This window comes from Lutra lutra, chromosome 3, assembly GCF_902655055.1.
Source record: "Lutra lutra chromosome 3, mLutLut1.2, whole genome shotgun sequence".
Taxonomy (NCBI): Eukaryota; Metazoa; Chordata; class Mammalia; order Carnivora; family Mustelidae; genus Lutra; species Lutra lutra.
In genome coordinates this window covers 39850703-39876099 of record NC_062280.1, presented here as the reverse complement: position 1 = coordinate 39876099, position 25397 = coordinate 39850703, and the positions used below count along the sequence as shown (strand labels likewise).

General features: G+C 45.2%; 1 protein-coding gene across 6 annotated transcripts in view; it reads left to right on the top strand.

Annotated features, from left to right (window-relative positions):
• LOC125095193 (proline-rich protein 36-like) overlaps positions 1-25397 on the top strand; it is a 39406-nt gene that overhangs the window by 12058 nt on the left and 1951 nt on the right. The window contains exon 3 of one of the 6 annotated variants that reach the window (XR_007125816.1): positions 5896-6142. The exons of 4 other annotated variants lie outside the window; for them this stretch is intronic. The gene's annotated coding sequence lies outside the window, so the exon portion shown is untranslated. Of the gene's footprint in view, positions 1-692; positions 969-5895; positions 6143-25397 lie in introns of those variants that run through there. One more of the 6 variants, XR_007125815.1, reaches the window with a different exon arrangement.

The window sequence follows — 25397 nt, the reverse complement described above, 5'->3', positions numbered from 1 at the left end:
GTCCTAGTTAACTGTAACCACAAAATCTTCAAAAACATGGCACTTTGAGGTCCATCAGCTTAGCTCCCCTTCTTGGGTACCCTCTATGATTCTGTTTGGACAGGTTCTTAAACCTGTGGTTTCAGAATTTGAGATTTAATTCTCTTCAAGTAGAGTTTTTGTCTGCTTTAAACCAGAGATCCCAAACCAGTGTCCCTAAGCTGCCTAATTTGATGGGTAGATGTGGTATATATAATATTTTCAGGAAAAAAAATTTAATTTATTATGTATCATGAAATTTCACATTGGTAGTATCCCTCGTCTGCCTAATCTGATGGGTAGATGTCGTAGCTTATCTAGTATTTACAGGAAAAAACCCCAATCTATTACTAATATTTTTAAGAATCAAGGACTTTCAGGTAGAATTCTGGATTTCCAGCTTCTTTTGCTGGGGCCTCAAAATCGATGGCTTGGGGCTGCGTTCCTGCGTGTCTGCAGTCACCTGCACAAGGACAATCAGAGATTTCTTCTTAGTCATGCCCTACAGTCCCCAAGCCCCCACAATTTACTCAGTTCTCCCCTACTTCGAAGGAGTGAACTGCACACTTCCACTTTGCAAAAATAGAGTCTCTACGTTTCTCTTGCAAAGTAGTACTTTTCTATTTGTAAAGGTGACATTTTAATATTTCTTATGTGTTTGTGTGTTCCAAAAGTGGGAAAACAAAAGCTAGAACAAGAAAGCCACGCGTTTCAAGAAAAATAGGAACAAGCTTATTTCTTTGTGGAGGTTAAGAATGTTCCTACGTGTTTAATATGCAAAGTGTGCCGGTGTCGATGGAATTGAACCTCAGACGCCATTATGAAACAATCCACAGTAGAAACCATGATGGATATACTCAAAAGATGTGTGATAGGGGCGCCTGGGTGGCTCAGGGGGTTAAAGCCTCTGCCTTCGGCTCAGGTCATGATTCCAGGGTCCTGGAATCGAGCCCCGCATCAGGCTCTCTGCTCAGCGGGGAGCCTGCTTCCTCCTCTCTCTCTGCCTGCCTCTCTGCCTACTTGTGATCTTTGTCTGTCAAATAAATAAATAAGATCTTTTAAAAAAAAGATGCGTGATAAAAAACTTAAATGAACTGAAAAAGAGACTGAAATTTCAACATGACTTACTTTTGAGAGTTAATAAAATAAATGCCCCCACTAGGAAATGCAGTTATGTGTTAAGTAAGAAAATTGCCTGGGCATTGAAACCTTTTACAGATGGTCTAAGTTGGTTTTTTTTTTTAAGATTTTTTTTTTTTTTAAATTTATTTGACAGAGATCACAAGTTGGCAGGAGGTGGGGGTGGGAAGTAGGCTCCCTGCTGAGCAGAGAGCCTGATTCAGGGCTCCATCCCAGGACCCTGAGATCATGACCTGAGTCAAAGGCAGAGGCTTAACCCACTGAGCCACCCAGGCACCCCCAGATGGTAAGTTTATAAAGGAATGTCTGTTGAGTGCAGCGGAACAGAGACAAGCATTTGCCAGTCTAAGACTAAGTGGTAATACTGTTAAGCAGCATGTTGACAGGCTCATGAAAGGGTCAATGGAGATAATGCCCCCCCAGTTGGCTATATTTATTTGTGCTGTTGATGACGCTTTTGATGGGATGGAAGAACTTTTGGACGTGGTTCCCATGATAGGGACCATGTCAGAAAATGACTGACTTGTCTATATTGGGGAAAGTCTTAAAAAATTTAAGGTAGCCTGGTCACAGTTAGTAAGCATTAGCACAGATGGCAATTTGGCACTGGTCGGTGTTGAGCAACTTGTTATGAAACTTAAAGCTAAAGTGTCCAGGGTTTGCAAAGACACAGAACTGAAGTCCATGCATGGCCTCATTCTCCAGCAGTCACTTTGTGCTAAAAAGTTAAAAATGGATCATGTCATGGACATAGTGGTTCACACCATAACCTAGATACGTTCCCATGGCTCAGACCACGGAAAGTTCAGCGCTTTGTTCAATGATTTAGATGCACAGTATGGAAGCCTGTCGTTCTCCATGGGACATAAGTGGCTGAGTCATGGCGTGGTGCTCAGGTGGTTTTTCGAACTGTTGGAAGAAATTGATTTTTTCATGTCTTCTGGAGACTCGGTTCCTCAGCTCACCAGCAAAGATTGGGTCAAAGACTTAGTCTTTTTGGTTGACATTATGACTTACCTAAACATGTTGGAGATTTCCTGCAAAGGTGCTCACAAGTAGTTACACAGATATACGATTCAGTTCGCTCCTTCCTGATGAAACTGTGTCTTTGGGAAGCTCATTTGGCAAGGAAGAAGCTGGCCCACTTCCCTACACTGAAATTAGTTTCTGAAAATGAAAGAGATGGCCTGAACTGTATTTCCCAAATTAGGGAGTTGAGACTGGATTCCAGGAATGGTTCTCTGATTTCAAACTTTACGAAAACCAACTGACGTCGTACGCTCACCTTTCTCAATCAACATTAATAACATGAAAGAAGAGCTGCAAATGGAAGTTCTTTTTTTTTTTAAGATTTTATTTATTTGACACAGAGAGATACAGTGAGAGAGGAAATGTGCAGGGGGAGTGGGAGAGGGAGAAGCAGGCTCCCCGCAGGGAGCCCGAGGTGCGGCTTGATGTGGAGCTTGATTCGGGGCTCGATCTCAGGACCCAGAGATCATGACCCAAGCCGAAGGCCGACACTTAACTACTGAGCCACCCAGGCGCCCCCAATGGAAATTCTTGAATTGTAGGGCAACACACGACTGAGGACGAAATACGATGGTGTTGGGATCCCAGAATTCTACAAGTATCTTGGGAACGGTTACCCTAAATATAAAAACCACTAAGCAAAGATTCTGTCCATGTTCAGAAGTACCTATGTTTGTGAGCAGCTCTTTTCTGTCATGAAACAGCATAAAACTAAATATTGCTCCTGGTTAAAGGACTCGGAGGTGAATTCCCTGCTACACATCACTGTGCAAGATTCCCAGCCTGTCCTTGCTTGACACCTTGGGGCTTAAGAAGGGACTATCAGGTGTCAGATTTCAAATCTAAGGACAAAAAAATTAGGAAACTTTAAATATTATTTCTACTTCCAAATTATATTTGTTCAGCGTCAAATTTAAGGTACAATCTCTGGGATCCTGTTTGTTTGTTTGTTTTGAAAGATTTTATTTGAGAGAGAGAGAGAGAGAGAGAGCATGAGAGGGGGAAGGTCAGAGGGAGAAGTAGACTCCCCACAGAGCTGGGAGCCGGATGTGGGACCCGATCTGGGACTCCGGGATCATGACCTGAGCCGAAGGCAGTGGCTTAACCAAATGAGCCACTCAGGTGCCCCTAGGATTCTGTGTTTGTATTTGTCAAATACGAAATAAAGTTTGATAATACCTTGGCAGTTTCTTTTTCCTATACTTGGCCTTTCTAGCCCTTAGAGCCTTTCAAGTAGATAAACCTCTGCCCTAAAAGCAGCCACACCTTTCCTAAAAGCACTCATGAGCCAGGGATGTAAATCAGGGAGGCAGCCGGATGGATGGGGTGTTGAGATGCCTCTCACAGCTCTGTCCCCAAGGATGACAGACCTGTCACTCTGATCTTAGGACTCAGGCCAGGATAACCCCCCCCAACCCCAGACAGCATGGGGTCAACATAGCCAGTGCTCACCCCTGGGCTTCTTTTTTGGTGTTTCCATTTTGGATTTACACATTTTGAAATTTCCACATTGGTGGTCAGCATTAGGACAAGTGTGGCTGGCCCCAAAGCCATTCTGCCTCCTGTAGGTGGGGATGGGTCACCCTGAGGGGATGCAGAAGGAGGCCCATAGCTACCATCAGAGTCTTAAAAGAGCTCTATGATCTGAAAGGTGTTTTTCCACTGTGAAACTGGGACATGACTCTCACTGTCACAGAAACTGTAGCTCAAAAAATCAGTCCAGTTATAAAAGTGATATATACTTATTGTAGCACATTTGGAAACTATATAGAAATAGGAAAATCTATAATCTAAACAACCAGAGGTTACCCCTATAAATATTTAGGTATATTTGTTTCTTTCAATTTCTTATGAATTATTTTATATGGTCAAATGCATTAAGTCTGAATCATTTTGTAATCTGCTGCCCTCCTCCCCTCCTCCCCCACTTAACAGTGAAATCCTGGGGTGCCTGGCTGGCACTGTCAAGTCGAGCAAGAAACTCTTCATCTCGGGGCTGTAAGTTTGAGCCCCATGTTGGGTATAGAGATTACTTAAAAATAAAAAAATAAAATCTTAAAAACAAAACCAGGGGGCGCCTGGGTGGCTCAGTGGGTTAAGCCGCTGCCTTCGGCTCAGGTCATGATCTCAGGGTCCTGGGATCGAGGCCCACATCGGGCTCTCTTCTCAGCGGGGAGCCTGCTTCCCTCTCTCTCTCTCTCTCTCTGCCTGCCTCTCCATCTACTTGTGATCTCTCTCTGTCAAATAAATAAATAAAATCTTTAAAAAAAAAAAAAAAACCAGGGAAATCCTAAATACCTGTCTGTCTTCCAAGCTCAAGGTGAGTTTATTTGATTGCATCAGGTGTGTACTGATGGGCCTTTGCCCACCAGCGTGAGTTCTCTTGGCATCATATAAGCCATAGGCTTGATGTCCAGGTGTGGGATCTCTTTTCTGCTCTGCCAGGTTCTGACAAGGCCAGAGAAAAACCCTGCTGTCCAGGGAAGGAGAGGAAGAGTGCATTGATGACACTCAGGACAGCCTTTTTGGACAGAGGTTCTGAGACCATTAATGAGTGTGAAGAAACACCACTTTTTAGATCTGACCTTAATCTTTGCAGCATTTGATGCCACTGCTCCCCGCTTCCCTCCCCTTGAAATCTCATTCCTATTTTCTCCTTCCTCTCTGAATTCTTCTTCTCAGGCCCTCTCCTTCCTCTGTCCCTTAAATGTTGATTTTCCTCCAATGAATTTTTCTCCCTACTGCTTACCAGTGATTTTTAATCTTTTTTTTTTATTTTTATTTTTATTTTTTTTTATTTATTATTTATTTGACAGAGAGAGATCACAAGTAGACAGAGAGGCAGGCAGGCGGAGAGAGAGAAGATTTTTAATCTTTTTGAGTGGAAGGGGACAGGGAAGGTCAGTCAGGGCTCTCTTAAAGCAGCAGCTAAAATATACCAACCCTCTTCCAAGGGTTGACACATGTGTACCAAGGTAAACACATGTGTACCTACACCTGTGTTTTTATTACACTTTCAGAAGTCCCCAGACCCTAGAAGCCCACGTTGGGAACATCTAGTTCCATGGCTTAATTATGTGCAAGTCTTCCATCATGGAATCTCCAACCCTGCACTTCCTCCTTCTTCTTTTTATTTTTTAAATTTCTTTTGTTATTTATTTATTTAGAAAGATTTTATTTATTTGACAGAGAGAGAGATCACAAGTAGGCAGAGAGGCAGGCAGAGAGAGAGAGGGAAGCAGGCTCCCCTCTGAGCAGAGAGCAGGATGTGGGGCTTGATCCCAGGACCCTGGGATCATGACCGGAGCCGAAGGCAGAGGCTTTAGCCCACTGAGCCACTCAGGCACCCCCTTTTTTTTTTTTTAAGTTTATTTATTTGAGAGAGAGAGATAGAGAGTGAGCAGGCAGGAGGGGCAGAGGGAGGAGAGAGAATCTCAAGCAGACTCCATGCTGAGTGCAGAACCTGACACGAGGCTCAGTCTCACAACCCCAAGATCATGACCTGAGCTGAAACCAAGAATCAGCTGCTCAACCAACTGAGCCACCCAGGTGCCCTGGCTCTTCCTTCTAAATGCCAACATGGAAGCTGCTAGACCTCTCCACTGGGATGTCCCATAGGCCTTTCTCAATGTATAGTGTTGATGATTGAATTCATCATTTCTCTCCCCAACTCCTAAATCAATTCACCCCTGGTTTTCTTTACTTTAGTGAATGATAGAATTGTCCACCCAGTTCCGGCTCAAGCAGAACCCTGACGGTCATCTTGGACTCCTTCTTCTTACTCATTTCCCATTTCTATTTAGTTGAAAAATCTTGTTGATTATACTACTTAACTAAGGTTTCAAATCTTCCCACTACTCTATAATCCCACTTGTAGTGAACACTCCTCTAACTGGGACCATCATCACCTCTTGCTTGAACTTCTACAAAAACCCCAAAATGGTCACCCTGCTTCTAGTGTCTCCATCTACGACTCTTTGCCTTCAAAGCATTCTCCACCCAGTAGAGTGACCAAAAAATAGGGCAAAACTAAAAGCTCAAATTAGGTCCCGTTACTCCCCTGCTTAACATTCTCTGCTACTTCCCTTCATCATTTATAATAAAACCCCAACTCCTCTAACTCAACAACAAAAAAAAACCCCAATTTAAAAATGGGCAAAGGACTTGAATCGGCATTTCTCCAAAGACATACAAATGGCCAATACACACATGAAAAGATGTTCAGCATCACTGATCAATAGGGATATGCAAATGAGATACCAACCACCTCACGCTCAGTAGGTGGCAACTATCACCCTTGTTCACAATAGCTAAAGCATGGACACAACCCAGGGATCTCCCTGCAGATGAATGGTTAAGCTACATGTGGTATAAACATACGACAGAATATGATTCAGCCTTAAGAAAGAAGACAATTCTGACACATGTTAAAACATGCATGAACCTTGAGAACATTATCCTGATTGAAATAGGCCAGGCACAAAACAAACATACAGGATGTTTCCACTTATATGAGATACTTAGCATAGTCAGAATCCCAGAAACAGAAAGTAGAATGTTGGTCGCCGGATCTGTGGGAGGGGGGATGTGAACTTCATGGTTGTTTTTTTTTTTTTTTTTTTTAAGATTTTATTTATTTATTTGACAGACAGAGATCACAAGTAGGCAGAGAGGCAGGCAGGGAGAGAAGGGGAAGCAGGCTCCCTGCTGAGCAGAGAGCCGGATGTAGGGCTCTATCCCAACACCCTGGGATCATGACCTGAGCCAGAGGCAGAGGCTTAACCCACTGAGCCACCCAGGCACCCCTGTGAACTTCGTGTTTAACGGGTATAGAGTTTTAGCTTTACAAGATGAAAAGGGTTCTGGAGATCATTGGTGGTAGTAGTTGCCCACCATGATGAATATATTTCATACCATTGAATTATACACTTAAGAAATAATTAAGGTGGTCAATGTTATTATGTGTAGTTTACCCAGTTATAAAAAAAAAAAAAAAAAAAAGAAAAAAAAACCCACCAAACTCCTCACCTACCATGGGATTACAAAACCATATGTAATAGGAGGTCACCAGTCTCCCTGATCTCTTACCCACTTTGCCTGATACTTGCCTTCTTTCTGTGCCTTGAGTCCTTGGACAGAGCTGTTTCTGGAATATTCCTCTCCAAGTCTTCTGACCAGGCAGGTCAGAGCTTCAGTGTTGCCTCCTCAGAGAAGCCTCTCCTGACCCACCTTAGAAGGACCACCTCCCCAGTCAACCTTTCTCTCTCCTCTTTTGTTTCCACTTATGTGATATCCTTACCCCAAAACGTTGTATCCTTCCGGGTGTATCATATCAGGAGGCATGTGATGGCAATTTGTCCCATTCCTGGGGATGTAACTTGGATCATTTGCTTAAGATGGTTTTGGTCAGGTTCCTTCACTGTAATATTACTTGTTTATAAGTTCTCTCGTGGAGAGATACTAAGACACTCTCTAAATATCCTGTTCCTTATCCTACTTTCCCCTAGTAATTTTAGCATCTATTGCTGATTCTTGCTGGAAACAATGATTACTGGGGTGTCTGCCAAATGGCAGTTTTCAGTTTTCCTCATTCTACCTTGATTGGTTGGAATTCTGTGGGGAAGACTTTTCTCTTCACCCTCATTTTTTTTTTTCTTCATTCATTCAAGCATTTCTATTGTGTGGACTCACAGATTCTCGTTTTATTCTGTAGTTTCTCTTTCTATGGTTTATAATCCATTATGACCATTATTTTTTTTGTCTGTCAGATTGTCCCGGATTTGGCATGGAAGCCTATTCAACTTGCCTCCTATGCCCATTGACATGGGTCCACATGTCCCTGTTAGGATTCAAACCCTTCCTTACCTTCTAGCACCACAAAATGTGGGAGCCTCATCTTGTAACTTCCTTGCTGGAGCCCTGAGGATATGGCTATTCCCCAAGAAGCCTTGGTGCCTCTCACTGTGGAAAGGCAGGAGACACCAAGACTTGGGGGCCGGGTGAGGGCACTGGTACTGGGCATTAGGACTTTCAGACCCTCTCAGTGGACAGTAAGGAATTAGATGTATGTACGCATGGGTACCTACCAAAAGCTATTTGGACACATCTACCTGTATTTTGAAAACGGTAAGTTCACAATGATGCCCCTCTCCTTCCAGTCCAACCCACAGTGTTTATTCTAGCTGACCCCACTCTGTATTTATAACTGGTTTTTCTGATAGTGAAAAATCTGGCTTTCATCACAGTATATTTACTTATCTCTTTAATGCTGGAATACACATATTTTCTGAATTTATTTTTTTAAAGATTTTATTGATCTATTAGAGGGAGAGAGAGACCGTATGTGAGTGCAAGAAAGAGCAGGGAGGAGCAGAGACAGAGAGGGAAAAGCAGAGTACAGAGTGCAGAGCCTGACGGGGCTCAATCCTAGGGCCCTGAGATCATGACCTGAGCCAAAATCAAGATCAAGAGTCAGACGGATGGGCGCCTGGGTGGCTCAGTGGGTTAAGCTGCTGCCTTCGGCTCAGGTCATGATCTCAGGGTCCTGGGATCGAGTCCCGCATCAGGCTCTCTGCTCAGCAGGGAGCCTGCTTCCTCCTCTCTCTCTGCCTGCCTCTCCATCTACTTGTGATCTCTCTCTGTCAAATAAATAAATAAAATCTTTAGTATATGTGCTGCCGAAGCGAGCACAATAAATAAAATCTTTAAAAAAAAAAAAAAAGAGTCAGACGGTTAAAAAAAGGGGGTGGGGGGCACCTGAATGGCTCAGTAGGTTGGGTCTCTGTATTCCGCCAGGTCATGATCTCAAAGTCCTGGGATTGAGCCCCACATGGGGCTCTCTGCTCGGCGGGGAGACTGCTTCACCCCCCTCTCTCAGCCTGCCTACTTGTGATCTCTCTCTCTGTCAAATAAATAAATAATACCTAAAGAAAGAGTCAGATGCTTAACCGACTGAGATACCCAGGTGCCCCCAGAAGATTTTATTTTTTGAAAACGTTTAAAAAAAGATTTTATTTATGTATTTGACAGAGAGAGATAGAGCACAAGCAAGAGGAACAGCAGAGGAAGAAGCAGGCTCCCTACTGAGTAAGGAGCCTGATGCAGGGACTTGATCCCAGGACCCGGGGGCCATGACCTGAGCCAAAAGCAGACGCCCAACCACTGAGCCACCCAGGTGCTCCAGAACATTTTATTTTTAAGTAATCTGTATACCCAACATGGGGCTTGAACTTATAAACCTAGGATGAAGAGTTCCGTGCCCTCCCTACTGAGCCAGCAAGGCGCCCCCAATATTTTTTAAATTTCTAACACACACTTCTCTGAAAAATAAACCTACTACTTAGAGTACAATATTGTACAGTTTTTCACCTTTAGTCTTAGAGCGTATGGTCAACAAACTCTTTTCTAAAGTTGCTTGGGTGACTTCTCCCCCTGTCTTTGGGGCTATCATTCACTTATAGTCCACTTAGGGCTGTTTGTTCCTGTTTATATTCCTCCTCAGGTCATCTCCACTCCCCTCTTCCCCAGTTCCTCGTGGATTAAAAAAAATGTGTTCAGAAGGATGAGATGTAGTCATGATCTTAAAAGTCAGAACCATACAGCTGTGTCCAGAGAAGGCCTCCCCAGGCCTCCCGTTCTCTCATCTTCATACTCCTGTCGTCGGCCGTGTAACCAGTCTCAGTGTCTGCTTTAGCTCTACTGTTTTTCTTTTTGCACGCCGTGTATTTTCTGGCTCCCCTTCTTTACATGAGAGGGAGCCTATTACAGATCCCTTGTGCACTTTGCTTTTTACACTTAGCAGTTTCTCGGAAGTCACCAGTGGACATTTTGCGCTATTATACTGTGGTGCTGCTTACCCACCCACAGTGTCATTTCATCAAGTTCACTGTCAGTTTGTGAAGTTGTTGAATAGTTTTGCCTCTGGTGCGGGGGAAACAGCATCGACTGTTTGGGGGAAGTGCAAGGCTCTGAGGAGGGGAGGCAAAGGGAGGGGAGGCTAGAGAGACAGGCAGATGCAAGTTTGGCTGACTGCCCCCCCAGGTGCTTGCAGTATTGGGGGGTCCATACTGGCAGACTGGACTGGGGCAGGGCCAGGGCGAGAGGACAGGGAGACCAGCCCGAGGGACTCCTGCTGGGGTGTGGGTGGACAGGGCCTGAAAGGAGGCCATACTAGAGGGGACGGAGGAGGGTGACCTCTGGATATGGAGGGATGCCAGACAAAGTCAAGGATGCCTCCCAGACTTCTAGCTTGGTGACCAGTGGGGAGAATGAGGGCAGAAGAGCTGGTTTGAGGGATCCCAAGGGGCCTCAGCGGTCAGTGGTGGGTGTCCTCAGCAGAGACTGGTGTTTTCAGCTATGGCTGTGCCTGGAACACCAAAAAATAAGATTCAGTAGTGGGAGTGGCCTGATGGTAAATGAAAGAAGCCAGACCCCAAAGCCTACCTGCTGTATGGTTCCATTTCTGTGACCTTCTGGAAAGGCAAAACCATAGAGACAGAGCAGAGCAGGGGTTGTGGGGGCTGTGAGTGAGGGGAGATGGACTACAAAAGGGCATGAGGGAAACTTTGGGGGGCAGACATTTTTCTGTCTGGATATACTGTGACTGTATGTGTTTACTAAAGCTTGTTGAATTGTACGCCCCAAAAGGTTGAGTTTTACTGTATATAAATTACACCTCCGTAGGTGACTTTTTGAAAAAAATGGAAAGCAGCCCAGGGGACACTGATGGCTGTGAAGCAGTGAGGAGGGACCCAGGGGAGAATGAGGTTAGTCCTGAGACTGTGGAATAGAGTCAGATTCCAAAGGGTCAAGTAAGATAAGACCCAGAAGGTTTCTAGCAGCTGTAACAACCAGGAGGCCATGGATGACCTCACCAGAGAGATTTATTTTTTTCCTCATGTAGGGTTCCCATCTCCCCCTGGAGGGTCCCCATCCTTGCCCTTAGGGTTCTCGTCCTTTTTAGGCTTCCCAGTAGACGTGAGTGGCTGCAGACAAGCACGATCAGGAGCCCCAAGAAGGTGAGGAAAGGCCCAGCAAAGGGGAGGGCCCAGCACACTTCTGAGAAATAGCATGATGGTGATCCCCGAGGCAGTATGAGTTCTGCCAACAGCACGACAATTTTGGGGCCAAGTGCAAAATGAAAATGCAGGGCTCCCATTCAACAGTTGTTAAGGATTTCAAGACAGCAACAGCAGAGCATGGAACCAATCCCAGTGCCCTTCAAAGTATGAGTCACACACCCATGGAGCTGGCCCTGCTGCCACCTGAAAGTCGGGGTTCCCAAGAAAACACAGCAGCTATAGGATGTGCTGGAGAAACCAGCCTCTGTCTCTACCAAGAACAGCCTCACGGCTCTGCCAGAAGCAGGATGTATCTTCGTGCTGCCACCTTCTGGCCATATCATGCCACTGCATCTCTCTTCGCAGAGCTGGACTTTGGAGGGTGGGACCAGCGGCTCTGGTGACCAGGTGACCTAGCCCTTCCTTTCATTGAAGAGAAAACATCCCTAGTGGTCATTCTGCCCAAGGTCACACTAGCCACAGCACCCAAGTGATGATGGTAGCATTTAACTGTTAAATGTAAGCCTCAGTTCTTTAAAATCCCACAGAGTAGAGATGATACCTCTCATCGATTAGTAAATGAAAGTAAGAATTTGAGTTTTCGGCTACTTGGTTGTCTTCCATGACCCTTCTCTGTTGTCTTTGTCCCCTGATCACTTTTGAGGGTACCCACTGGCCCAAGTGCTTACCCACCTGGGCCCAGGTGGCCCAGGCACACACAGATTGGTATCGTCCCATTACAGGGCCACAGGGTGAGCCTCCAATCCCAGGCCAGTGGAGGTGACTTTTTTTGGCTAGGGCTGCTGGAAAAAATGTTTTCTAGTGCCTTCTGGACCCTAGCGTGTATAGACACGAGGTTCATTGCTTGGCTGCTACAAAAGACATTTTGCCACCATGATTAAAGGTACCACCATGATGAAAGCTGACATGGAAAGCTGATAGGAAAAGAAAGACAAAAAAGCAGATATAGGATGCCATTTCTGAGCTGCTAGATCAAGCCAGTCCTGAAGTACTGAGAGTCGGGGTACCCAGGACTTTATTGTGCTGTGAGCCAATGAATCCCTTGGATATTTAAACAATTTTGAGCAGCTGCTTGCAATGAAAGTTGTCTAATCCCTATCTGCCTCTCCAGCCCCATCTCCTGTAGGTTCTCTTCCTCTCCTCTTGATCAGGAGTCTTCAAGCCCCTCAGTCTCCCTTGAGTCCTCAGCACGGCACCAGCCCTCTCTCTCCAGGGCCTTTGTTCATGCTATTGTCCCGTCCAGGGCATTCTCTCCTCACCCACCTGGCTGATAGATCCCACAAGCCCTTAAGGTCTCAGTCTAGATGACATCTCCTCAAAGAGGCTCTTCCTAACTCTAAATCATTCCAGAAACATTTGTTGAGCTCCCGCTCTGCCAGGCACCAAGCTAGGCTCAGCACCCCGTGGGAGCTCTGGAGATGCTGGTGATCTCAGCCAAGTCAACATGAATCAAAGGCTCACGCTCATGTCCCCAGACAAAGAGGAACCAGACCTGAACCAGGAAACAAGAGTGTGTCTAGGTGAGTCTGGAGATTTCACAGAAAGCCAGTGGGGCTGGAGAGCAGAGTTGGGGGGCTGAGAGTAGATTTTACTGTCATGGGAGTGTCAACGTGGTGAGGAGGGTTAGGATTCTAGATATATTGTGAAGGGAGTCAACAGGACTTCCACGTTTGCCAAGCTCCCTTCTGGTTTAGCTCCCATTGTCGGTTGGCAAACAATACAGTCCTGGTCCAGTGAGAGCTATAGTTCTCCTTGAAGGTTCATGTATTTTTTTTTTAAGATTTTATTTATTTATTTGACAGACAGAGATCACAAGTAGGCAGAGAAGCAGGCAGAGAGAGAGGAGGAAGCAGGCTCCCCGCTGAGCAGAGAGGCCGATGCGGGGCTCGATCCCATGACCCTGGGATCATGGCCTGAGCCGAAAGCAGAGGCTTTAACCCACTGAGCCACCCAGGCTCCCCTATTTTTTTTTTTTTTAAGATTTTATTTATTTATTTGAGAGAGAAAGCTTGAGAGCATGGAGGGTCAGAGAAGCAGACCCCCTGCTGAGCAGGAAGCCCAATGCAGGACTCATCCTGGGATTCCAGGATCATGACCTGAGCCAAAGGCAATCACTCAACCAAAGGAGCCACCCATGTGCCCCAAAATTTAATGTGTTTTTATGTGGAATTTTTTTTTACTGTGATATAATTCACATACCATAATATTCACCCTTTTAAAGCATATAGTTTGTTGTCTGTTTGTTTTTGTTTGTGTGTGTGTGTGTGTGTGTGTGTGTATTCACATCACAACTATCTACTTGTAGAATGTTTTCATGACCTCATAAAGAGATCTCATTCCCATTAATAGTCACTCCCCGTTTCCCCCTTCTCCTAGTCCCTAGAAACCACTAATCTCCTTTTTGTCTTTATTGATTTTGGGGGTACCTGGCTGACTCAGTTGGGAGATCATGTACCTCTTGACCTGGGTGTTGTGAGTTTGAACCCCATGTTGGGTATAGAGTTTACTTCAATAAATACAGGTTTAAAAAAAAAAAGATTTGATAGGTAACCTCAGTGCCTCAGTTGGTTGAGTGTCCAACTTTTGGTTTTGGCTTAGGTCATGATCTTGGGGTCGCGGGATCTAGACTTGTGCTGGGCTTCCTGCTTAGTGGGAAGTCTGCTTACGATTGTCTCTCTCCCTCCCCCTTTATTTCTCCTCCAGCTCATACATGCTTTCACTCTCTCTCTCTAAAAATAGGTAGATAAATCTTTAAAAAAAGATATGCTGATTTTTGGATATTTCATATAAATGGCATCATAAAATATGTGGTATTTTGTATCTGGCTTCTTTCAACATCACGTTTTCAAAGTTCATCTATGTTGTGTCATAGATAAATACCTTTTTATTTTTTTAAGTAATCTCTACACCCAATGTGAGGCTTGAACTCATGATCCTGAGATCAAGAATCGCATGCTCCTCGGACTGATCCAGCCAGGCGCCCCGAGATTCTCTTTTTTAAATTTTGCTGAAGCCCAGTGTATCTATTTCTTTTTTTGTTGCTTATACCTTTGGTGTTATATCTAGGAAATCATTGCCTCCTCTAAGATCAGAAAGACTTATGTCTGTGCTTTCTTGTAAGAGTTTGATAGTTTTAGCTCTTTGATCCATTTTTATAAATGGTGTGAAGCAGGTTCCAGTCTCACTCTTTTGCCCTTGGATGTCCCATTGTCCCTCCGCCTTTTGTTTCCCCACCGAGTTGTCTTGGCACCTTTGTCAAGAACAATTGACCATAAATGCATGGGTTTATTTTGGGAGTTGCCAATCTGTTCCATTGATCTATGTGTCTATCTTGATGCCAGCACCACACAGTCTTGATTATCACAGCTTTGGGGGTAAGTTTTGTTGTAAGAAAGTGTGTCCTCCAACTTTGTTCTTTTCCCAGACTTTTGGGGCTTATTCTGGGTCTCGAATGTTCACATGAATTTGGGGATCCACTTGTCAATTTCTGCAAAAATAACTGGAACTTTTTTTTAATAGCTGGCATTTTGGTAGGGATTACATTGAATCTGTCTATCAGTTTGGGAAGTATTGCCATCTTAATAAAACTAAGTCTTCTAATCAATAAACACAGGGTTTCTTTTTTTTTTTTTTTAAGATTTATTTATTTATTTGACAAAGATCACAAGTAGGCAGAGAGGCAGGCAGAGAGAGAGAGAGAGAGGAAGAAGCAGGCTCCCCGGTGAGCAGAGAGCCCAACGTGGGGCTCGATCCCAGGACTCTGGGATCATGACCTGAGCCGAAGGCAGAGGTTTTAACCCACTGAGCCACCCAGGTGCCACTGTAATTCCACTTTTTTTTTTTTAAGATTTTATTTATTTATTTGACAGAGAGAGATCACAAGTAGACAGAGAGGCAGGCAGAGAGAGAGAGAGAGAGAGAGAGGGAAGCAGGCTCCCTGCGGAGCAGAGAGCCCGATGTGGGACTCGATCCCAGGACCCTGAGATCATGACCTGAGCCGAAGGCGGCGGCTTAACCCATTGAGCCACCCAGGCGCCCCTGTAATTCCACTTCTGATTGTTCATTGCTATTTTACAGAAATAAAATGGATTTTTGCTCACTTACATCTTATAATCTTGCTGAAGTTTTCGTTAGCTCTAATAGTTTTGGGGGAAATCCTGTTGGATTTTCTATATATCACATAATATCATCTGCAAGTAGAGGTAGTTTTACTTCTTCCTTTTCAAATCAGATGCTTTTCTCACCCCTATTACCTTGGATCGAAACTCCAATACCATGTTGATAGAAGTGGTGAGAGTAGACATCCTTGTCTTGTTTCTCTTAAGCGGAAAAAGCTTTCAGTCTTTCACCATTGAGTATGATGCTAGCGGTAGAGATTTTCTAGATGGCTTAAGTAGTTACCTGTGCAGGATAGAGGAATAGGAACCAGGAAATTTGGGAAATGGGAGTGCAAGAGACACATTTTACCATCTATCCTTTTTATATTTTTTGGTTTCTTATTTAAAAAATCAAATTATCTTTTTAAGGCACCTGGGTGGCTCAGTTGGTTAAGCGACTGCCTTCAGCTCAGATCATGACCCCAGGGTCCTGGAATCAAATCCCGCATCAGGCGCCTGGCTCATTGGGGAGCCTGCTTCTCCCTCTGACCCTCTCCCCTCTCATGCTCTTTCTCACTCTTTCTCTGTCTCAAATAAATAAGTAAAATCTTCAACAAATAATAAAAAATTAAATTATCTTTTTAAAAATTGTGGTAAAATAAACATGAAATAGAATTTACGATTTTAAACATTAATTGTACGGTTCAGTAGTGTTAAGTATATTGACTTGTTGTACAACCAAGCTCTGGAAGTTTTGCATCTTGCCAAACTGAAATTCTATACTTATCAAACAGTAAGTCTTTTTTAATTTTATTTTTAAAAATTTTTTATTTTTTTATTAACATAAAATATATTATTAGCCCCAGGGGTACAGGTCTGTGAATCGCCAGGTTTACATACTTCACAGCACTCACCATAGCACATACCCTCCCCAATGTCCATAACCCCACCACCCTCTTCCTCCCCTCCTCCCCTCAACAACCCTCAGTTTTTTTGTGAGATTGAGAGTCTCTTATGGTTTGTCTCCCTCCTGATCCCGTCTTGTTTCATTTATTCTTTTCCTACCCCCCCCAAACCTCCCATGTTGCTTCTCCACTTCCTCAAATCAGGGAGATCATATGATAATTGTCTTTCTCTGATTGAGTAAGTCTTTAAAGATTTTGTTTATCTATTTGACATATATAGAGAGAGCAAGAGAGGGAACACAAGCAGGGGGAGTGGGAGAGGGAGAAGCAGGCTCCCCATGGAGCCGATGTGGGGCTCAATCCCAGGACTCTGAGATTGTGACCTGAGCTGAAGGCAAATGTTTGAAGATTGAGCTACCCAGGCACCCTGTGTGCATCTCAAACAATAACTCTTCATTCCCCCCCACCTCCCAGCTTTTGGCAATGGCCCTGCTATTTTCTGATTCTATGAGTTTACTCTGGATAAATCATGTAAGTGAAAACATACAGTATTTATCTTTTTCTGACTCTCCTATTTCATTTAACATAATGTCTCCAACACTCATCACGTTGTAGCATGGGTTAGAATTTCCTTTCTTTTTTAGAGCCTCAATAATATTCCACTATATATATGTATATGTACATATATGTGTGTGTGTATATACCACATTTTGTTTATCCATTCACTTGAAACTTTTTTTTAAACATTTATTTGAGATAGAGAGAGCATGAGCAGGAGGAGGGGCAGAAACAAACTCTCCACTGAGTGGGGACCCCTGACTTGGGGCATGATCCCATGACCCTGAGATTATGACCTGAGCTGGAATGAGACACTTAAGCAGTCAGACACTTAACCGACTAAGCCACCCAAGTGCCCCATCCGTTCACTTGTTCATGGACATTTGGGACCTTTTGGCTCTTGTGAATGATAGCCAGACATGGTTATTGAGCAAGAGTGTGCAAATGTCTTTGAGACCCTGTTTCAATTCTTTTGGATATATACCCAGAAGTGGTATTGCTGGGTCATATGGTAATTCTATTTTAATTTTTTTTTTTTTTTTTTTTTTTTTTTTGTCAGAGAGAGAGGGAGAGAGAGCAAGCACAGGCAGACAGAATGGCAGGCAGAGGCAGAGGGAGAAGCAGGCTCCCCACCAAGCAAGGAGCCCGATGTGGGACTCGATCCCAGGATGCTGGGATCATGACCTGAGCCGAAGGCAGCTGCTTAACCAACTGAGCCACCCAGGCGTCCCTATTTTAATTTTTTTTTAAGATTTTATTTATTCACTTGACAGATAGAGATCACAAGTAGGCAGAGAGGCAGGCAGACAGAGAGAGAGGAGGAAGCAGGCTCCCTGACAAGCAGAGAGCCCGATGCAGGGCTCGATCCCAAGACCCCAGGATCATGACCCGAGCTGAAGGCAGAGGCTTTAACCACTGAGCCACCCAGGCGCCCTTCTATTTTAATTTTTTAAAAACATTTTATTTATTTGATGGGGAGAGAAAAAGAGAGAGAGAGAGCGCGCACAAGCAGGGGAGTGGTAGGCAGAGGGAGAAGGAGAAGCAGGTTCTCCACCAAGCAGGGAGCCTGATACAGGGCTCAATCCCAGGACTCTGGAATCCTGACCTGAGCTGAAGGCAGATGCTTAACCGACTGAGCCACCCAGGCACCCCTCTATTTTAATTTTTTCAGGAATCATCACACTGTTTTCCATAGCAGCTGCACCATTTTACATTTCCACCAATAGTGTACAAGGGTGCCTGTTTCTCCATGTCCTCACCAACACTTTTTTTTTTAAAGAAAATACGTGAATGAAATATCAATTTATTTTAAAAAGTTTTATTTTTAAGTAAGCTCCACGCCCAGCCTGGGGCCCAACTTGGGACTTGAACTCACCACCCTGAGATCAAGATCTGAGCTGAGACCAAGAGTTGGACACTTAATCTACTGAGCCACCCAGGCACCTCCAAAATACCTCATTTTAAATAAAGATGGGATCAGTAACAGTGCCGTACCAGCCATAGTGGAGCCTGAGGCAAAAGTAATATCAGTATTACTGATCCCATGTTTTCAGTGGTGGGCTAAGGCACTGGATTTTATCCTGCTGCCTATGAGAAGTCATTGGAATCTTTTAATAAGAAGAATGTATTTGTATCTGTTGATTAAAAAAGCGAGGTGGCTACTGTACAGATAGATCAAGATATGGGGCAAGACTGGTGTCAGGGAGGAAGTGATGGGGCTTGAAGAGAGAGAAGCTGTGGGAAGCATGTGGACTGATTCCAAAGACCCCTGAAGGCCAGGCCTTGGGGGGCATCAGCTCCTGGAGATGAGGGAGAGGGTCTGGTCGACCACATGTCTGCCTCTTGGCCGGGAAGGTCGGGAGGGGGGTGAGAGCAGGGGCTGCTGGCTGTGTCCCCTTGTCTGAGCTATGAAAGACTGCAGTTCAGCATGTAGGGAAAACTGACTTCAGTGTGTGGCACTCTACATTTGGAGATTTATAGGACACCAAAAGGTGATGACTGGTAGGCCAAATGGCTAAGGAGTCTGGAGCCCAGGAGGAAGTTGCTCCTGGAAAGACCCTGGTTTGGGCACCATCAGATGGTCGTCGTCCACTGGGGGGTGGAACCGTGATGACGGAGTTGTGCAAGAGGTGGGGCTACCCACAGAAGGGAGCTGAGGCCATGGGGACGCGGAGGTGATCCCAGGAGAGGATGAAAAAGAGGAGGAGGGAGGCAGAGGAGATGATGTGGTCAAGAGAAAGAAGCTGCAGAGAGGTCCAGAAAGATAAGATCTGAAGTGCCCTTTGGGCTAGCAACCAAGGGGGTGTGTGGGGTCCCCCAGAGCGAGGATCTGGACACCCCTGTAGGGTCTGAGAGTGACTGATGCAACTTCTCTCAAGGATTCCAGAAGCTTGCTCCCGTAAAGGGTGATAGAAGAGAGGAGGTGTTGAAATGGTAGGGGTGGCTGAGGAAGAGCACTGTGGTGGGCCCCCAGGAGTGGAGGGGAGGGCTCAGGAGAAAGGGTGTGGTTTTAGAAATGATTCCAGCTTCCCTGGATCCTTGAAGGGGAGCTAGGGACTTGGCTAGGTGTAAATCAGGCTGGAAGAGTGCCCTGGGGAGGTCTGTTTTCCTCTGTGAAGTAGAGGGTAGGGTAACAGTCCAGAGGGAAAGGAGGGGAAAAGGAGGAGCCCCTGGAGAGAAGAGGCTGGTTAGGTGCTGGGGAGGTGGGAGTGAGAGCCATCCTTCCCTGGGAGCTCAGGGAAGACTTTCTGGGCCCCTGCTGGGAGAAGGATGGTTGTCATTCAGGATTTCTCTCCTGGGGGACAGGCCTGGCCACTGGTGCGGTGGGGAGCTGAGGGCTGGCTCTGGGCTGTGAGAGAGGACAAAGGCAGACACCCAAGGCCTCTGGGCTCAGGCAAGCTGGGCGCCCTGGAGTTGAGGCTGTGAATTCCTCTCAAGGCCAGTGGGGTGCCCATGGCTGCCTCCCATCCTTCCTACCCCTCCCCCTGCCCAGAGCTCCGACCTTCTGCTCTAGGTAGCTGCCCCAGAAGCAGCCCCCAGTCCCTCCACCATGGCCTTTCAGTGGACCAGCCTTCCATGGGACCACAGTCTGAGGGTGGAGGCATCTTTCTGCCTGTGCCTTATGCCCCACTTGGCTTCCCAGCAATTCTGGGCAATTCTGTCAACCAACTCCTTGCTTCAAACTCCCTCTGTTTTAGATACCTGAGGCGATTTTTCTTTGCTGGTTGGAGCCTTACTGAGGCATTGGTTCCTGGAAATCTGGATCTGGGAACTGGAGTCTGAAGATGCATAGACTTTCTCCAGTGGGCTGTGGGACCATGCTGGTGTGAGGCCCACTGTGGCCGGCTGGGTCTCAAGGGTGCAGAGGTGCCCTAGGGGGCCCAGAGTGGGCCCCTCAGTGCAGAAAGATGCAGTCCATAGTGGGGGGTGACAACAGGGCTGGCAGCAGGGAGAAGAGGTGGCCAGTGGCTCTACAAGACAGTACCAGATGGAGGCCATGGGCTGGTGTCAGAGGCTGGTCAGACTCCCAGTATGAAAATTCCAGGGAAAAAATGAGAGCGATACCCCAGCAGATGTGGTGACCTCACACACCTCCCCCAACGCTCCTCCTCTGCAGAGATGTACATTGCAGCCTCAGCCTGGAGCTCTGATGGCAGCAGAGAGCACCAGCACCCAGGGCAGGGGGGATCACCCTTGGCTGGAGCTGCCATGGGAAACCCCAACCAAAGGCCACACTTGGGGGAGCATTGATGGAGATGTGAAAGACCATACCCTTTGACCCCACTGTTCTCCATTTAAGTATTCTACAGGTATAATTAGATATGTGCAAAATAAAGTGTGTAAAAAGTTTATTGACTCTGGCAGTTTGGAGAAGAAACACATAGCAAACAAACCCCAATGCCCAGAAGTAAGTAAGGACAAATAGTCAAATAAAAGATCCTTCCACATGAGCAACGCTCTGTAACTATTAAAAAGGATGAGGCAGCTTTGCATGCGTTGATGTGGAGTTCCGAGATAAATCTAGTTGAAAAAAAAGAAGGGCATATTCCTATGAGTGTACAGTATGTAAATAGCATTTGTGTTCAATATAATAAATACGCACATATCTATTTGCAAACGCGGTGCCTGAATCTGGAAGTATACGCGAAAGACTGCTGCTGGCACTATCCTGGGACACGGTGGCCAGGGGACAGGGAGGGAGGAGACCATTGACTGTGTCTGTTTTTGAACTATTTGTACTTTATACCATGTGTGTGCTTTGCAATACAACCAATAAGTCATTTTTAGAAAATTAAAAAAAAAAGCAGGATTTGGAAACAAAATTCCTATGCTTCTGCCACTCTACTCTGCGTAGACCCTGTGGTCCTAGTTACAGACCCTGCTGTCGTGGTCATCCCTGTACAGGGATAGAGGAGAGCACTGGAATCCTGGCGGCAAAAGAACCACACTGGAGGGAGACTTACTTAAGTTTCTGGGCATTTGGGTAGGCCACCTACGGTTTACTTTCTAGAATCTCTGATTTAGAACCCCTGAGATTGTGGATCTGAGCCATCTTGGCTTTACTCTTAATACTCAGCCATATCCTTGGCAAAGGGAAAAATAATTCCTGCCTTCGTTTCATAGATGAGAAACACAGAGGCAGAAGGGCACTGAGTGGAGAGGTAGAACCTCCCGTTTCCCCCCATTAGATGCTAGGGCAAATTCACACTAGATTCCCCTCCTCCAAGGTCTAGTGCATTTGGACCTTGCAAGGGAGGTCCACCCTGAAGGACGTCCTCTTGTTCAAAGGCATCGTCTGCTCTTTCCGGTTTGGGCTACAAGCAATTTATTTCATCTGGCATTTTACTTACCTTTTATTTATTTTTAGATGCTCTGCATTTGTCTTTTAAATTTCAAGTTTGAGGTATAATTGGCATTTAAAATTGTCGGATATTTAAAGTGGATGTGTCATGGTGATTTTATACACGTAGACACTGAAGGGTTTCCCCCAGTTAGTTAATTGACACATCCATCACCTCAGACACTTATCTCTTCTGTTTTGGTGAGAATGCTGAAGTTCTACTCTTAGCAAATTTCAATTCTACAATACGGTATTTTTTTTTAAAGATTTTATTTATTTATTTGTCAGAGAGAGAGCACAAGCAGGCAGTGCAAGTGGCAGGCAGAAGCAGTGAGAGAATCAGGCTCCCCACTGAGCAGGGAGCCCAATGCGGGACTCAATTCCAGGACCCTGGGATCATGACCTGAGCCAAAGGCAGATGCTTAACGACTGAGCCACCCAGGCACCCCTAGGAGTTAAAGATTTTTTTTTCTTTTCTTTGAATTCCACATATAAGGGACAACATGCAGTATTTGTTTTTGTCTTGTTTATTTCACTTTGCATAATAACCTCTGGGTCCATCCATGTCATCCCAAATGACAGGATGTCTTTCTTTCTTTTGGCTGAATAATATTCCAGTTGTGTGTGTGTGTGTGTGTGTGTGTGTGTGTGTGTGTGTGTGTGTGTGTATCACATCTTCTTTATCCATTCATCCATTGCTGGACAATTAGGTTGTTTCCATATCTTGGCTATGGTGAATAATGCTTCAATGATCATGGGGGTGCAGATATCTTTTTAAGATCCTGTTTTCATTTCCTGGAAATATACCCAGAAGTGGATTGCTGGATCCTATGGTAGCTCTATTTTTTAATTTTTTTAAAAGATTTTATTTATTTATTTGACAGAGAGAGAGAGAGATCACAAGTAGGTGGAGAGGCAGGCAGAGAAAGCGAGGAGGAAGCAGGCTCCCTGCTGAGCAGAGAGCCCAGACCCTGGGACCATGACCTGAGGCGAAGGCAGAGGCTTCAAACCACTGAACCACACAGGTGCCCCTGTTTTTTAATTTCTTGAGAAACCTGTATATCATTTTCCATAGCTGCCACAACAATTTGCATTCTCTTGGATACCTTTTTTTTTTTTTTTTTAAGATTTTTTTTTAAAGCGATCTCTAAATCCAACATGGGACTCAAACTCACAACCCTGATATCAAGAGTTTCATGCTCCACCAACTGAGCCAGCCAGGCACCCCAACCTTTGCATGCCTTTAAATTCAATCCTTGGGCATTTAAGAGTGTCCCCTCCTTTTCCCCTACCATTCTGTGCTCATTAAACTCCCATCCTACTCTGTCCCTTTCCTTCGGAAGACAACCTCCCATTATCCCAACAGACGGGAGCTACTATGATTCTGACGTCCACACTCTGTGCAACGAGTGGATGTTTATTAAGCACCTTTCATGCACCAGGAACTGTCTGGGCACTTGGGAGACACTTACTGTGCCAGACTGACAGGTCAGCCTTGCTACTCCCACCCCCCAGCCCACATTCTGGGATAGACTTACTGGGAACTACACAGGTACTCTTAGTCTCAAATTGGTCTGGACCTCTATAAAAGAATCCTTCCTCACTTAATCTGTCCTCTTGTTTTCTTTCTGACCTTCCAACTCTCTCTCTACTGGCTCCTTCTCCACAGGCTAACCCAAATTTCATCTTCCTCCTTGGACAGCATCAGTAGAGGGAACATTCCCTCTCCCAAGGTGCTTTCTCCAAGGGGACCCTGTACTTAGCATCACTGCTCTCCATCCATGGTGAGAGTGACTTCTACCCCAGCACAAGAAAACAAGCCTTGACAGCATCTCCCTTATTTCTCAATACCAAATCTAGAAAACCTTCTGGGACCTCACCTCATTTGACCTTCTTATGGCAGTGAACACTGTTCTTTCTTCCCTTTTTCTTGAAACCCTCTCTTTTCTTGGCTTCTGAAACTACCCTCTCTGGGGCACCTGGGTGGCTCAGTCAGTTAATTGTTTGACTTTGACTCAGGTCATGATCTCAGGGTCCTGGGATGGAGCTCTGCCTTAGCAGGGAGTCTGCTTATCCCTTTCCCTCTGCTCCTACCCCTCGCTTGTGCTCTGTCTCTCAAATAAATAAATAAAATCTTAAAAAAATAAATAAAAAATTAAACTCCCCTCCCTGGCTCTGCTTTTGCCTCTGAACGTTCTTCAACTTCTAGATGTCTCCCACCAGGCCTGGGCTGCTTCCTCTCCTCACTCTGGCTATTCTGGGCCGTCCACATACAGCCTGTGGCTGTGTGATCATCTCTGCAGGACCAGTTGCCCGAAGCAATAGGTATCTCTCTTGCACTCAGCATGTCCAACACGGAACTCACTAGCGCCTCCCAAGACCTGCATCCCTCCTAGCGTCACTCCACTTACATACACACTCAGCAGATAATAGAAGTAAGTTATCCTTTCTCCCTCTTTATCCAAGTCACCAAGTCTGTCAATAGTAACAATGGCTAAAAATTAATTGAGGGCTGGGAGACCTGGGTGGCTCGGTCAGTTGAGCATCCGACTCTTATTTCAGCTCAGGTCATAATCTCAGGGTCATGGGATTGAGCCCCACATTGGGCTTCCCACTCAGTGGGGAGTCTCCTTGAGATTCTCTCTCTCCCTCCACCCCTCCCCCCATTTGCCTGTGTACTCTAAAAAATAAGTATTTTTTATTTTTTTTAAAGATTTTATTTATTTATTTGACAGACAGAGATCACAAGTAGGCAGAGAGACAGGCAGAGAGAGAGAAGGAAGCAGGTTCCCTGCCGAGCAGAGAGCCTGATGCGGGGCTCGATGCAGGACCCTGGGATCATGACCTGAGCTGAAGACAGAGGCTTTAACCCACTGAGCCACCCAGGCACCCCAGTATTTTTTAATTTTTTAAAAGATGTTATTTATTTTTTTGAGAGACAGAGAAAGAGATAGAGTGAGACAGCATGATCCGGGGGTGGGAGAGGTCGGGGGAAAGGGAGAGTCTGGCTCCCCACTGAGCTGAACAGGGACCCTGAGATCATGACCTGAGCCAAAGGCAGACACTTAACCAACTGAGCCACCCAGGTGCCCCAATAAATAAATCTTCAAAAAAATTAATTCAGGGCTTAGGGCTTATTATGTGCCCTCAAAAAATAACATGCAGCATCTTACTTAATACCATAATGACCCAAGAGGTTGGTACTATTATGATCCCCATTTTATAGATGAAGAACCTGGAATGACAGAGTAGGGTCCTAGCTCCTCTACTTACTAGCTGTGTGACCCTGGACAAGTTGATTTACCTCTCTGTGCCCTAGTTCTGTAACACAGAGGTAACCTTCTTGTAAATGAATCAATATGTAAAGAAACCAGAATACTGCTTGGAACATAGTAAAGCATTATATAAATGTTAAGCATTACTACTTTTCTATCCCAGACTGACTCCAAAGCAAGGGACTTGAACATTAAACAATACTGGATCTCCCAACTACTTCTTTTACCTAAACCATTTTCATTCATTCATTCATTCATTCATTCATTCAATAAGTAATTTTCACCTTTACTTGTGTCTGCCAATGCTTTAGGTGCCAGGAATATAGCAGAGAACAAAACCTATGTTCTCATGGCTGTGGAGGGGGCAAACAAACAATAAACAGTCAAGAAACATGCCAGGCAGTAATATGTACCTGCAGATGACTCAGTTAGGGTGATGTGATAGGGAGTCCCTG